The sequence below is a fragment of the Saccopteryx bilineata genome, chromosome 2 (genome assembly GCF_036850765.1).
Source record: "Saccopteryx bilineata isolate mSacBil1 chromosome 2, mSacBil1_pri_phased_curated, whole genome shotgun sequence".
Classification (NCBI taxonomy): Eukaryota; Metazoa; Chordata; class Mammalia; order Chiroptera; family Emballonuridae; genus Saccopteryx; species Saccopteryx bilineata.
In genome coordinates, this window is record NC_089491.1 from 44855198 (window position 1) to 44868029 (window position 12832).

The following is a 12832-nucleotide window of genomic DNA, read 5'->3' on the forward strand; positions in this document are numbered from 1 at the left end:
ACAGAGAACTAGATAGAGGGTGACGGAGGACAATCTGACTTTGGGCGAGGGGTTTGCAAAATAATTTGATGACAAAATAACCTAGACATGTTTTCTTTGAATATATGTACCCTGATTTATTAATGTCATCCCATTACCATTAATAAAAATTTATTAAAAAAAAAAGTTCTCATCCATTAAGATGAATTATTGGATAGAGGCAGAGATGGAAAGATGTAGCAAATATAGCAAACTGTTATAAAGCTAAAGTGAGCTATCAATAAAGTAAATATAGCAAAATCTTAATTTTATAATCTAGGTGATAGGTACATGGGTCTTCATTGCACAATTTGAACTGTTCTGATGTTTGAAAATTTTCATAATAAAATGTTAAGAAAAAAAAAAAGTTGTTAGTCCATTTTGAATTTATTGTTGTGTATGATGTAAGAAGGTGGTCTAGTTTCATTTTTTTTGCACATATCTATTCAATTTTCCCAACACCATTTATTGAACACACTATCTTTACCCCATTGTATGTTTATGCCATCTTTGTCAAATGTTAATTAACTATAAAGGTGTGGATTTATTTCTGTGCTTTCTATTCTGTTCCACTGATCTATGTCCGTTTTTATGCCAATACCATGCTGTTTTGATTACTATGACCTTGTAGAATAGTTTGATATCAAGTAGTATGATTCCTCTAACTTTCTTCTTCTTTCTCAAGATTGCTGTTGCTATTTGGGGTCTTTTGTGGTTCCATATCAATTTTTGGAATATTTGTTCTAGTTCTGCGAAATGTGTCATTGATATCTTGATAGAAATTGTGTTGAATCTATAGATTGGTTTGGATAGTATGGAAATTTTAATGATGTTAATTCTTCCTGTCCATGAACACAGTATATGCTTCCAGTTGTTTGTATCATCTTCAGTTTCTTTTTTCAGTGTCTTATAGTTTCCTGAGTAGAAGTCTTTTATATTCTTGGTTAAATAGTGCCTCATATTCTTGTTTGAGGGAATTTCAAAGCTTACTTTGTAATTACTGGATCTGTAAATAGGTTAGGGTTGGCAGTGTGAGTCCTATTAAAGGAGTTGTCTGATTAGGAATTTTTAAAAATCAGGCTTGGAGAAGAAAGAATATCTTACTCTGACCCTTGGAGGCCCTACCTCTGTGAAGTCCTGGGAGAGTTCTGATGCCTAGTGCCACATGAGTGCCATGGTGGTGGCATATCTGCTGCTACCATGAATCTCCAAGGTTACCACCACCCATTTGTCTGAAAAGATTTTTCTGTTCTTTCCAGAATTTCAAGTTTCTCAAAGACAGCTGCGCAGAGCATGATTGCCCAGAGTAGCCCAGTGACACTCTGGGGGCATGTGTAACCTCATTCACCCATACAACAGCTGGAGGATTAGCTCTGAAGTTGGCTGTGTCTCAGAAGAGGAAAAACAAAATCAGTTCCTAGGCACCATCACAAAAGTTTCCATTGTTACTCAAAGTTGCTCAGTTATGGGATCTGAACAGATTAGTGCTGTGGATGAAAATGGAAACTTTTTGAAAACTGCCACTTAGAGCTTTTAAAAGATTCAGGAGAAGGAAAATATTGAGAGTTGAATTTTTCAGGGTGAAAATTACATTTTAAGGAGTGACTTATCTGAATAAGATCACATGCAAAATGAAGGGTCTTTATAGTGTAGAAAACGAAATGCTTGTGTGTTTTGTTGGTATATGTTTTATTGGCATATATTTTTCATTATGGAGAAATGCTGCATCATGGTATAGAGGAGAATAAAATTAACCATGTGAAATGTGATAGTTGGCAATTACTAATGCCTATTGATGACCATCTTGATCACCAGAGCAATGACTCAGGCTGGCAGAATTAAAGAGGCAGGACACCTCTGGTGTCCTGCTGTCTTCACTTGATAGACAAAACTAAGAGTTGAAAATGTTTGACACCTTCTTGTGGAATACTGGAGACAAACATTTCTACAAAGGAATGTCTTGGGATGGTATTGTGGTTGGGTGGAGGGTGGCTTGAAGCTGCACTGGGGTATGATTGACAAAATGTCTACATCAAAGAATAGGTGGAAATTAAGGAGGGTGGGAAAACTAACTCCCTGAAGCCACTCTTGAGCACTGTCCCTGTAAATGTGTGTGTGAGATAGATATGGCTCCCTGTAGGGGGGGGGGTAGGGGCAGAGGGGATGTTTAAAGGCTTGTTTACAGTGTTTGGCCCTAACAGCTATTGGTGGCACTATTGAAATTCTAGAAAGTCTATATGTAAACCTATGAAGGCATTTTGAGTATATAAAAAGAGTACTGTCTTCATCCATCAAGCATGCCATACTCTTGACCTCACCCACCCTCCACCCCAACACATAACAGGTGACTTGTGGGGCCAACTGCATTTTCCCATGCGAGGGTCTTTCTGCATCACACCAAGCCTTTCACCTACTACACAGTTGTTCCAGTCCCATCACTGGTAAAGTCTCCAACAGCCCAAGGCTGCTATGGCAACACTGATTGCGAATTCCTTTGCCCACCCTGCTCTCCTTTGGTCTCTTGCAGGCTTATCTGATATGAAAATTCTCCTCCCCTTTGCCCTCTTTGTGGAATTTCCATGCCATGACTGGTTTTGGCCTCTTGCTATTATTTCTGTGTCTTTCTTCCCTGCCATTTCCCCCATGTGCTCAGTCATTTCTTTGGCCCAGGGTACGTAAGGATGTGCATTAGGAGTGATTCACTGGTCTTTTTGAAATTTCTCCTGTGTTCTGTTCAGTTAAACAGTCGGAGCTATTAATGAACGCTGTGGAGCCACATTCCTCATGTGGTTACTGCTACCTGGATGGCAGACCAATTAGCTCCAGCTCTAATTGCACTTGTCCCTGCTACAGGGTAGGTGACGGCTATTTGTTTGTATTTTCTTATTATAAAACAAATTTATCATCATCTAGAAATTTTAGAAAATACGAAATAAACATAAATAAGCAGAAAAAAATCACCTTCTAGATTGTCCCACCTCCTAGAGGCAATGCTAACGTTAGCGATTTGCTTTGCTTTGCCGCTGTGATTGTCTTTAGCCTGTGTGTACAACTTGTAACATTCCTGCCTTGTTTGCTTAACATTGAAAATGTATCATAAAGTGAACTGTAGTTCAGTGATGAATTGGGAACATATTTAATGCAAATGCAGACAGAGGGGCTAATATTCTGAATTAGAAGGGACTCACACGAAGCTCTGTTTTAAGCGTCTTGGTGGCACTGCACACATCCGGCTCTCCTGAACTTTTCCGTTCAAGGCTGCGCGGCAGTCTCCCACTGCGGACAGGCATCTGGCAGCAGACCTCTCCGGCAGTAGCTGGAGTCTCCACGGAGCAGAGCACAGATTCTGGTTTTTCATCTAACTGTGGTATCAGATGAATAGAGTCAAAATTCAGAATTCATCACATCTATTGATAACAGTTTGTGTGGGCAGCTCCTCTAGGGGAGGAGATGCCAAGAGCAACTGGAAGGGAAGGGCGATTGTGAGTTAAAGGCCCCAGGGAGCTCTGCATATTCCCCTGTTGTAATGTTTGTGAGCTCTTCAAAGCTCCTTACGATTCTTGTGCTTTTCTTTGGAGTAGGTTTCATCTTTGGAATTTGGTTTCTGGTATTTACTGACAACTGAAGTACTCATAAGAAGTCTCATCACTTGAAAGAGATGTTTGAAATGTTAAGTATGTAGACTGCTGTAAGGAAGCTAAATGCCTTGTTCTTGATGCTTGTTCTTGATGTGATTTAAGTGCTATTTTATCTTTTTTTTGAGAGAGAGACAACAGGAAGGGAGAGAGATGAGAAGCATTCACTTGCAGTTGCAGCACTTTAGTTGTTCATTGAGTGCTTTCTCATATGTGACTTGACGGGGGGTGGGGGGCTCCAGCTGAGCCAGTGACCCCTTGCTCAAGCCAGCGACTTTGGGCTCAAGCCAGGGACCATGGGGTCATGTCTATGATTGCACGCTGAAGTCAGCAACCCCATGCTCAAGCTGCAACCTTGGGGTTTCAAACTTGGGACCTCAGTGTTCCAGCTCAATGCTCTATCCACTGTGCCACCGCTTGGTCAGGTATAAGTGCATTATATCTTGTAAGGATTTGTATTTTACATCATCAGATCCCAACAGTGTGTCATTTCAGTTCTGTAGTTGGCTAATTGCCATCAGTTGTTCATTTTATGAAACAGAGTACTCCTCAGAGTGAACGGCTGTGCTGCAGGCCACTGCTCTGTTTCTGTACTCAAGCCTTGGACAAGTGGGGGCATGGGAACTCTGATCTCAGCTTCACCACCAGGCAGCTGGGTGACCACAGAGAGGACACTCCACCTTTTGGACCCATATATTCCTCATCTATAAAATGAGAAAATTGGATTTGACCTCTAGTGAAAAGCTTTCTAACACTGAACTCATCGATTCTTTGCTGGAATACAGCTTCTAGTCTTCCACCCCGAGAGTAGGAACTTAGGGACAGAAATACCTTTCACAGCTTTTGAGGGTTAGAGGGAATGTTGTAGATGTTCTAGCTCAGAAATCTGCAAACTATAGCTGGCCCCCAAACCTTCTTTTTTTTTTTTTTTTTTTTTCTGGCCCAAGAGCTAATGGTTACGTTTTAAATAATTACATATAAGTACTGCCATAATATCCTCGATTTTACCTCTTGGCCTGCAGAGCCTCAGATTCACTACATGGGCCTCTACAGGAAATGTCTGCTGATTTCTGATTGAGCACACCCCTCGGGATTACACAATGAGAAAGCTCAGGGGGGAGCCAATTTGACCAAAGTCACATAGCTGGTAAGGACTGGGGTTGTGATCAGACCCTGGGTCTCAAACTCCTGACCCAGGTATCTGAGATGACATTAAACACATCTAAAATGGCTTGCTGCCTTCTCGTTAGAACAGAATCCATTACTGAAGGAACTGCATTTATTTTTCAACCATGTCAAATGAATTTTCAAAAGAGATGACACATACATGTAGGAGGTCTCTGTGAGAAGAGCTCACGCATATTCTGGGGAGTGTTTGAGCCTTTGGTCTTCTGTCACAGCAGGCTGGGACCCAGTGACTCCTCAGAGACTTGCAACACTCTGGCAAGCGTCACCTCACCTGGGAGCCCGCCTGCAGCCCGTGGTGAGAAGGCTGGAGGCGGGTGGGTCCCCACCCAACAATCCCTTGTAGAGCCGGCTGCGGGGGAACCAACCTCACACAGGAAGCCTCGCTCCCTGCGGGAATCACGTCCTGATTGTAAAGCTGAATTTGTTAAATAAGGCATGCATGGCTCACTCTGGGCCTAGTTCTAATTACTCCTCATCTGTGTTAAGGATCTATGTCTTGTAAGTGAAAGCAATTCACCGTGGCACGTCGCAAATCACCACCCCCGCTCAGGTTGGAGCTTCGTTCGTTGCTGCACGTCAAAGTTAATAATTAATTGCTTTAAAGGATATGGCTGGGGCGGAAAAAAAAATATGTTGGTCAAGTGTCCCATGAAGTAATCCTGTCAGAGTCCTTGAGGGCTGGGATGTGAGCCAGGGAGAGCATGAGCCCGGGCGGCTGTGACAGCCAGCGTGTGGTCTGCGGCGGGGGAGGCGTGTGCTTGGCACGTGGACACGTCAGCACTCCCACCACATCCCGGAGAAACCCCGGGAGAGGAAAAGGAAACGATTACCAAACCATTGACATTAGAAAGCAGAGGCTATAATTTTCTGAGTTTCCAATGCGTTCCACAGTCAGCATGGGGTTCTGTTTTCTAGTGTTTTTGCTCGTGGGTTGGTGGTTAGTGTTAAGTAAATGTTCTTTGTGATACTCAGGCTTAAAGAGAGGCAGGATCTTACAGCTCTCACAGCGTCTCCCTCCCTCCCTGTTCTTCTGTTAAGATGGAGTGCCAGTGGTGTGGAAGAAAGGGTTGGGCAGTTTGTGTTAGTTCCATTGGGTACAGTCATCCTGGTAGGTCTGTGGCAGAACGGAGGGTTCAGGAAAGAGACTCGGTCAGTTGGTACAGGTTGGATGTTGGGGGTGTCCGTTGGGGTGCATGTCTGATGCCATCTACAGAGGGATGCAGCCTCCCCTTTGGTTTGGCTGATGATGAATTAGAGGCCTCTGAGCTATGGCTTCCAGGGTGGGGTGTGTGCGTGGTGGGTTTATATAATGTGCCGATGGGGTGGAGAAAGAAACTGTTCAGACTTCTATTAGTATTTTACTTGTATCCCCTCAAAAAATTTCTATTGCATAGATTTTATAATGGTCATAATACAAGAGTGGGCAAAAGTACGTTTATAGTTGTGATACAAGTAAATAATACAATAACATAATACAAGAATAAATAAACTGTTTTGCATTCTCACTACTCTAAAGCTACTTTTGCTGACCCCTGTATATGAAAACAGCTGCACAAGCATCTAATTCATAAAGAAGTATGCATTTATTCATAATTATAAAAAACTCACTCCCCCCCCCCCTAAAAAAAAAAACTGTCTGAACAGGCTGCTCTGGACTGTATAGATGAGTTGACACAGGAGAAAAGGTGGGGCATGTTTTTGAAACTCTAAAATCCCTGTTCTTGCCAAAACTCTAGATTCCTAAAATAGATGTGAGAGCTACCTGCTCTGGTTACAGTGGTGACATGCCATTTTACATACTTTTGGTGTTTCACGCTGGTAAACCAGGGTGAGTCACACGAGCAGAGTCTGGGATTTGCCAGGCTGTTCGGTATGTGCTGTGTCACTCCCACTGAAGGATTCTGCGGGGCCCTGAGTTACATGGTGGCCAGTTTACATGGGGGCTGGACTCTACTTCCTGAGTGAGCACAAAACACCTCCTCAGCGGGGAGTCTGTGGTGGGAGGAGGGGTTGTGGATAGAGTAAGAGAGATTCATTCATTCATTCATTCATTCATTCATTCATTCATTTACTTGATAGACATTTACTTCTTATCTGGCACATGCTGAACACTGATGTTGCCTGAGTCTTCCTTTTTCATGAAACAAGATAATTTCTAAGTTTCCTCCCCACTCTGACTGTTTTCCACTAATTCTTCTCCCAAACTACTGCTATTCTTAAATATGTGCTTTTCATCAGTATTTTGGGAAAAAATCGTATTGACATCTTCTTATGCAGTGTGGTTAATGAAACAATTATCTTGGGCACAGCACAATGATCTATAAAAGTAGGGTTACATTTTTTTCTTTCTTTCTTTTTCTTTTATAGAGACAGAGAGAGAGTCAGAGAGAAGAATTGATAGGAACAGACAGACAGGAACGGAGAGAGATGAGAAGCATCAATCATCAGTTTTTTGTTGTGGCTCCTTAGTTGTTCATTGATTGCCTTCTCATATGTGCCTTGACCGTGGGCCTTCAGCAGACCAAGTAACCCCTTGCTTAAATCAGCGACCTTGGGTCCAAGCTGGTGAGCTTTGCTCAAACCAGATGAGCCCACGCTCAAGCTGTCAACCTCGGGGTCTTGAACCTGGGTCCTCCGCATCCCAGTCTGATGCTTGATCCACTGCACCACCGCCTGGTCAGGCTTTTTTCTTCCTTTTTGTGAGTTACAAATATCCAGCTTCAAACTGAAAATTAACTGCGGCAAGCAAAAAAGAGAATATTAAATGAACGTTTCCCTGCTTACTTGTAAGAGCCCTCATGTCCTCTAACACCTTCTCTTAGAAGTAAATTCCAATTTGGAACTTTTTAAAACCCCAAATCCTCACTAAAGCAGAGGAAATGTAAAAATGGGTAGATGATTTAGCTGAAAGAAAAGTAAATAGGGTTTTCAGAATGACACACCGGATAATCTGAGCATAGACTAGATGTTGCTTTTAAAGAACAGAGTATGGCCCTGCTGGATAGCTCAGTTGGTTAGAGCATTGTACCAAAACACAGAGGTTGCTGGTTCGATCCTGGGTCAGGGCACATACAGGAACAGATCTATCTTCCTTCTCTTCCTGCCTCTCTCTCTAAAGTGAAAAAGAAAATGAATATGCACATGTAAAAATATCAAGCATCCCTTGTGATCTATGGGCTTGTTAGTCCTGCCTGAGCCCTTCTGTCACAGCTACACAATTTGGCCCCTAAGTACAGGCTTTGCCCATTCCTGATCTAGGAACAATACTTCCCTTACCTGGGAGGGAACTAAACTGAAACCCAGCCCTTTGGCTCAGGCTCCTAGGCCTGCTCTCTTTCTGTCCTGTCTTCTTCTGGCCTTCATGCCAGCCTTGCTTCCTGCCCTGAGTTTCTGCCTTGGCGGTGCCCCTGGTACTCCACACCCCCTGGTCCTTCTTTCTCCCTAGGGCAAGGCCAGGCTCCTGACCCCTACCAGGGGCCAGGTCCTTGTCCTGCTCTGCTGATTGACAGCCTGCATGGATCTCCCCTCCTGCCTTGGGTCTCCTGGGGCTATGCTCTGTTCCTTCCCAGGGCAGACTCTTTCCCAGAGCTTGCCCCAGCCTGAGTAGGGAGTCAGATTTTAAATGCCTATATTGTTTGGTTAAACTTCTCAGCGGTCACGAGATACTAAATTGTCAAATCCATCAGCAAAATCCTATTCACTGCAACCTTTGGAATATACCCCAGAATCATTACCATTGCAGCATCTCAGCTGCAGTAGCTTTTCTCTGTGTCCTGGGTACTTTCGCAGTCTCCCTAAGGAGACAACAGCATCTCTGCTTCTATAACTCAGATCAAGTTATAATAAAGTCTAAGCTCCTCATGCTGGCCCATGAGGCTCTGCATGCTTTACCCCCATCCACCCTTTGACTACTTCCTACTATTTTCCTCCTGAATCTCTGTGTTCCTACCACACTGATCTTTCCATTCTTGCTTGCCTATATCAAGCTAATTGTCACCTCAGGGCATTTGCACAAGCTGTTTCATCCATTTGAGAGGGCCTTTCCTCTGTCTTTACAAGGCTGGCTGTTTTCTTTAAGTCTTAGTTCAAATTTCTGCACCTTAGAAAGTCTTGTCTAAGTATCCGATTCTGAGTAGTTCTCCCAACTTACCCATTTGTTCTCTCTCATGCTGTCACCCTGTTTAATTTTTTGTCAGAGCACTTAGCACTATTGAACACTTTTTAATTTATTTCTGTGTGCTCCTGTTTGTTGGCTATCTCCCTTAGTGAAAATAAGAGCAAAGATTGTGACTGCATCATCACCCTCACTACCCCCAACACTTAGAGATTGTTCTGACACACAGTAGGAACTAAATTGATACTTGCCAGATTAGTGAGTAGGTGTGTGAATGAATGAGTGTATAAATTCTAAGTACAACCAGGACAGCCTTTATTTATATAAAAGAATGCATATAAGGACAATATTCTCCTTATATTTGGGATTGGGGTTTACCAGAAGCCAAGCATGTATTGGTCTTTTCTTTTTTTTAATCTGAAATAAAAAGTTATACCATAGTCACTATAGATTTGGAAAATATAGGAACCACAAATAAAATGTAAAAAGTACCTGTAAGTCTCTATGTTCAAATTGTGGTATGAATGTGTATACTCCATTTATATATTTCTAACAAATACTAAATTACTCTACAGATACTATTCTGTAATCTACTTTTTTTTGTGTGCTAATAATATAGCATGAGCATTTCCCTATGACATTAAATGTTCTTCCACAATTTTAATTTTAATGGAGATACATTTTTTCCATCACATAACTATACAGATATATCTCTCACGCTCCCTACCTCCCACCAAATTACATATATTCATGTCTCTTATGGTAGCCTTAAGAAAACTGGGTATAATGGTTCTAAAGAAACTTTCATAATTTGAAAGGTAAAATTTAGAGTCGTTGGGGATATTTTTCTTGCATTTATTGGCCATTTATGTTTCTCTTTTTAATCATGTGACCAGAATGCAAGTGAGACAGGCCCTTGGCTAGTGTGTTGGGCAGAAGGTTTGGGTCCTGCTACCTCTAGCTCTGTGATTACGTAGCAGCAACCCAAGGAACCCACACAGTTTCCAGAAGAGCCTGGCTTTCCCCACAGGGAGACACAGATGCCCTGCTTCTTAAAGCCGTCTGCAAAACTCTTGGGAAATATGGGGGGAAAGTTAGAGCTCCATTTATTAATGCAGCCCGATTTAATTTCCTTTAGACAGAGAAAAATGGTTTATCTGTAATGGTGACTCGTGCCTGGAGGGAGTGAATAATAAAGCGGTAGTGATGGAGAAACAAATTCATCCTGCACAGAGACAGAGGAAGTAGATTCCTGGCTGAGAATACTGAACACAGACTGGAAGAGGCTGTGCTAACTGGGACCGGCAAGGACCATGCTGTCACCCATTACTCCTCGTGGGGAAGCTTCTGGATGGCTACACTGCCATCTGGGAAGAACTGCACTCTCAGTAGATTGCCTTGGTGTGTCAGTCACGTAATGCTCAGGAACTTTTAACCCCTAGGGTCAGCCAAGATAGAGAAAAAAATACTTTGTTTTTTTAGGAGGAAGGATATGAATTATAGGTCACCTTGGTCAGTGAGATGGTTAAAATTTTACTCCAAGAGAATTCCTCTCATGGATGTTTCTGAAAAAGGCAATAAAAATGTGACATTCCTTTCCCCTATGCAACGTCTCTGGGAGATTTTCAGCTGGTTCATCTATGGGCAGCTATCAGAGGCTCTTCAAGGTACTAACACACCTACAGTGAGGAAACCAGGTATTCAGGTCCTGTCTTTATTCATAGGGTTTTAAGAGTTCCTTGGGTCAGTGAGTAAGGGTGGACAATCAGAGAGGGTTGGAGGGTTCTGTTGCTGTACAGTCTATGGGTGGTCTGTTGGGTAATGACTCCCGTGAGGCTCCTCGGTGCTGTCAGGGCATGGTTGTTACTTCTTAGAGGCTGAGGGCCCTTATCTCACCCGCTTCTCTCCTCTGGCCCTTCCAGTTCTTTTACTCAGAGTATGGATTCTTTTGTCCAGGTGGGAAGGTTTTTCTGTCTTGGAATAATAGGTTTATGAAATTAATGAGCAAGTATATATGGTCATTGCTTTATTGTTGGGTGGGTTAGGTTTGGTCTCTGGGCTGAGGATCAAGAAAAAGCCACCAGGAATTTTGTGAGCATGGATGGAGGGAGAAGCCCATTACTAATATTTCAAATTTCTCATGATTAGAGAAACAGTAAAGCTTGTTCTTCACTGGTGTTTGGAGAGAGACAAGGCGGCAAAGTGGAGAGACCACTGAACTTAGAATGAGGAGATCAAGATTCTAGGTGCAGGGTTTTCACGGGCATGGGTGGCCTGGACCTCCTCTCTGTTTCTCTTCTGCTAGCCTCCACACAGTATGGTCCCATTCTCTGTGGGCTATTCTCTAAACTCCCGCGACAGCTCTCGCCCTGTTTGAAGTAGTTTACAGAACCTCCCCAATGACTGTGGGGGAGAGTCTAACCCTGCAAGGGGTTCATGGCTCCTGACAATTTGGTCCCTGCTCACCTCTCCTTATTTCCCTCCCTCCATCCTGCCAGCCTTCTCATCCATCTCTGAATGCAGCCCCCCTCTGGCATGGCACAGCCATGCTGATCCTCTTCACAGGCTGGTTGGGTCCTGTGCATGGGCTGCTCTTTCAATTTCCCTTGGCTCCACCAGGTATGTCTGTTTTGATTTGTCAAGTGGCTCCACCCCTATGACACATTTCCTGGCTCAAGGAGACAGTTCTTATAGTTCTCTTTCACTTTTGCATTTGGTTCTTTTTTTTCTGCTTTGTTGAGATATAATTGACATATATAACACTGAGTAAGTTTGAGGTAGAAGACAAGTTGATATGATACATTGCAAAAATGATTACCACCATAGCATTAACTAACACTTCCATCATATCCCATTATTACTATTTCTGTGAGAACATGTAATATCTACTGTCTTAGCGACATTCAAACATATAATGTTATTATTAGCTGTAATCATCATGCTGTTGGTGAGATTCCCCAGAACTTGTTAACTCTTATAACTGGAAATTTGTACCCTTTCATCAACATCACCCCATTTTCCTCACCCTCCAGCCCCTGGTAACCACCAATCTGCTGTCTGTTTCCTGGGACATGCTGCTGTTTGTGTTCAATTTTTACAACTTTTTCTAACCATTAGTTTACATGTCTGGTCTAACTGGGTACCCCCTCTCAGAATAGCACCTGGTACCTGTTTAATAAAGGATGGAAGATTGAAGGGAAGGGGAGCCATTCTAGCCAACATTTCTGGTTCTGACTTTAAGCCCTAAAGTTAAATGGGGCTTTTTGGCAGTCTTGGTTATGGTAAAACACAAAATTCAGAATTCTAATTTGCTTCCATTAAGAACTCAAAATAGGTATAATGCCTATTTGTAATGCATTAGGCTTATTATATAGTGTAAAAATAACTAGTGGGGTTTTAATATTATTTGTTTAAATATTTAAACATTACTGCATTGGGGCAGATTATGATCATTTTAAACATTTTGCGCAGAAATCCTGTAGTAAATTATTTGAGGGTGGGGTAAGGGGCTACATTCATTCTGAAAAATGAAAATGGCAGTGACTCAACAGAAACATTTATCTGGAGTCACAAACATATATTTTTTTCTATTTTTCTGAAGTTGGAAATGGGGAGGCAGTCAGACAGACTCCCGCATGTGCCTGACCGGGATCCACCTGGCATGCCCACCAGGGGGCGATGCTCTGCCCATCTGGGGCATTGCTCTGTTGCAACCAGAGCCACTCTAGCGCCTGAGGCAGAGGCCATGGAGCCATCCTCAGCCCCGGGCCAACTTTGCTCCAATGGAGCCTTGGCTATGGAAGGGGAAGAGAGAGAGAGAGAAGAAGGAGAGGGGGAGGGATGGAGAAGCAGATGGGTGCTTCTCCTGTGTGCTCTG

The 12832-nt window shown here is 42.8% G+C and overlaps 1 protein-coding gene and 1 long non-coding RNA gene across 6 annotated transcripts in view; one reads left to right on the forward strand and one right to left on the reverse strand.

Annotated features, from left to right (window-relative positions):
- Positions 1–12832, forward strand: part of FRMD3 (FERM domain containing 3) — a 350901-nt gene that overhangs the window by 306362 nt on the left and 31707 nt on the right. The gene's annotated exons all lie outside the window — the stretch shown is intronic.
- LOC136324319 (uncharacterized) overlaps positions 1–12832 on the reverse strand; it is a 68397-nt gene that overhangs the window by 3908 nt on the left and 51657 nt on the right. Inside the window, exon 4 of the long non-coding RNA XR_010729069.1 lies at positions 3207–3380. This is a non-coding gene — a long non-coding RNA (uncharacterized lncRNA). The remainder of the gene's footprint in view (positions 1–3206; positions 3381–12832) is intronic.